We start from the raw sequence: 2,869 nt of genomic DNA on the forward strand, positions 1-2,869 counted from the left end.
AGTTTAATTGAAGTAAATCGATCGGAAACAATATTCTAAATTATTAGACGAATCCTCGAAACCTTAGTCATTTATCATATCATTTTAATTTTATTCTATTATTTTAAAAATCTTCATCTCATTAATTTTCTTGTCTACTTGATTGCGTGTTCATTTTAGTAATTTATTTTCTTTTTCACATAAGTCAATCCCTTTGAATTCGACCCTGTTAGGTACTATAACACCTGTATATTTGCAGGTTTTTACTGTACTAAATTTTTAGTTCACTAGTTTGAGTCAAAGTTTAGGCACAAGAAGTTTTTCGCACCGTTACCGGGGATTGCAATGTGTGATAATATTTTTTTAAAGAAAAGAAAAATTTTTTTAGTAATCTTTTGCTAACTTTCTCCTTTTTTTTTTTTTTTTTTGCAAGTACGATTTTTATTATTTTGACGGGAAAGGGATCAAGTAACATTGCATTCATATTCATATCATTTGGTAATCTCGTTCCATTTTTTTTTTTACTTTCTTGCTTGTTTTGCATTTAGTTTTAGAATAGAAGACTTTAGGTGGTGCATGATTAATTAATTTTGAGACCTGTCCATACATTTTTAGTTTTTGAATGTGCTTGACCTCTATGATGAATGATCTCGTAGCAACATGATCAAACTGGTAGATTGAGGAAAGAGAAAATTGTTTTAAAAGAATTGGTTAATAGGTTGTTTGGTGATTCTAAAAATTCTCATTCTAATAGAATGACTGACAATTATAGTGTTCATGATGAACTCGAGATATAGGAAGCTCAAAATAATCCACCAATGAGAACTTTGCGTGAGTATTTGTAGCCAACAAAGACAAGTACTCCATCTTGCATGATTTTTCCTATGAATATGGGGAATTTTGATTTAAAACCGGGAGTAATTCAATTACTTCCCAAGTTTCATGGCTTAGACTCAGAAAGTCTTTATTTGCATCTAAAAGAATTTGAAGAGGTTTGTGCAATTTTACAAAACCAAACTGTCAATGATAATGTTGTTAGATTAAAGTTGTTCCCATTCTTTTTGAAAGAAAAAGCTAAAAATTGACTAAATTCCTTGAGACGAAGATCTATTTGCACATGGCAAGAAATGTAAAGAGAATTTCTGAAAAAGTTTTTTCCTACTCACCGGACCAGCACTCTTCGCAGAAAAATATTTTGAATTTTTCTCAAAAAGAAAATGAAACATTTTTTTAGTGTTAGGAGCGTTTTAAAGAATTATTGCTAATTTGCCCACATCATGGCTATGACACTTGGCGCACCATTGGTTTTTTCTATGAAGGTTTAACATCTCAAATGCACCAATTTGTAGAAATGATGTGTAATGGTGAATTTTTGAATAAAGATCTTGATGATGCTTGGGGCTATTTTGACCAATTGGCTGAAAATGCCCAATCTTGGGACAACATAGATAGTTCTGATCAATCAAATAAGCCCAAGCTCAATGCCATATCTCAAGAGGGTATGTATGTCCTTAAAGGAAATGATGATGTGAATGCTAGGATAACAAGTTTGACCAGAAAAGTCGAGGCCATGGAACTTAGGATGGTAAATTCGGCTAAGGCCATTGAAAAAGAAGAAGCGAATTGTGGCATATGTGAGATTAGTGAACACCTAACTTAGGATTGTCCAACAATCCCAGCTTTTAAAGAGGTGTTGCACAAACAAGCAAATGTCATGAATTCTTATAGGAGACCATTTTCTTCCTCTTATTCGGAAACATATAATCCTGCATGGAGAAATCACCCTAACTTTAGTTGGAGGAACGAGTCTAATTCGAATAAAAATTCTCAAGGGCCTTCTTCTTCTACTCCTTATGTGCCTTCACATAAGAAAACCCTTGAGAAGGCCTTACAAAGTTTTATTTAGGGGCAAGCCATTATTAACACTCAGACAATGCAGGCCCATTAATGAGATGAGAAGCTCTATTAACGACTTGACCTTCGCATTGCATGCTCAAGAAAATGGTAAGTTTCCTGCTCAATCTCAGTCGAATCCCAAAGGGAAATTTAAGGTAAGAAATTCAAATTCTTCTGATTTAAAATTTGAACATGCCAAGTCCATCACCACTCACACAATGGAAAAACAATTGATAAGAGTATTTCAATGAAAGTTGATGAGACCAACAATTCTTTAAATTTCAAGAGTGATGGTGAAGTTGACAAGGTCGAGCTAGATATGCTTGTGAAAGCCCCAATACCTGCCCCATTTCCCCAAAGGTTGCAACATTCTCACAAATTGGTTCAAAATACTAATATTCTTGAGATTTTCAAACAGGTGAAAATTAACATTCCTTTGTTGGATGCAATTAAACATATTCCATCGTATGCTAAATTTTTGAAAGATCTGTGTATAGTGAAGCATACGATGAAAGTACAAAAGAAGACTTTCCTCACAAAACAGGTAAGCGCCATCCTTCAGAACAATTCTCCTCCAAAGTATAAAGACTTGGGCTGTCCAACAATTTCTTATGTGATTGGAAATTTTAAAACTGAAAAAGCCTTACTTGACCTTGGAGCTAGTGTTAACCTCCTACCCTACTCAGTATATTAGCAATTGGGTCTAGGTGAACTTAAACCCACCAAGGTAACACTCCAACTTGCTGATCGTTCAATTAAAATACTGAAAGGGATAGTTGAGGATGTGTTAGTGCAAGTAGGTAAATTTTACTTTCCAGTGGAATTTATTTTTTTGGACACAAAACCTATCTTTGATGTTTGCACTCAAATTCCTATAATTTTAGGTAGGCCATTCCTTGTGACCTCAAATACTTTAATAAATTGAAGGAGTGGTGCGATGATAATTTCATTTGGCAACATGACTTTGGAGTTGAATATTTTCAATATTTGTAAG

The 2,869-nt window shown here is 33.8% G+C and overlaps 1 non-coding gene across 1 annotated transcript; it reads right to left on the reverse strand.

Moving 5' to 3' along the window:
* Nucleotides 1–1,157: 1,157 nt before the first annotated feature.
* LOC122280184 lies at nt 1,158–1,263 on the reverse strand. The gene has a single exon (XR_006229771.1). It is a non-coding gene; the product is annotated as a small nucleolar RNA R71 (small nucleolar RNA).
* Nucleotides 1,264–2,869: the final 1,606 nt, after the last annotated feature.

The sequence above is a fragment of the Carya illinoinensis genome, chromosome 10, assembly GCF_018687715.1.
Source record: "Carya illinoinensis cultivar Pawnee chromosome 10, C.illinoinensisPawnee_v1, whole genome shotgun sequence".
Classification (NCBI taxonomy): Eukaryota; Viridiplantae; Streptophyta; class Magnoliopsida; order Fagales; family Juglandaceae; genus Carya; species Carya illinoinensis.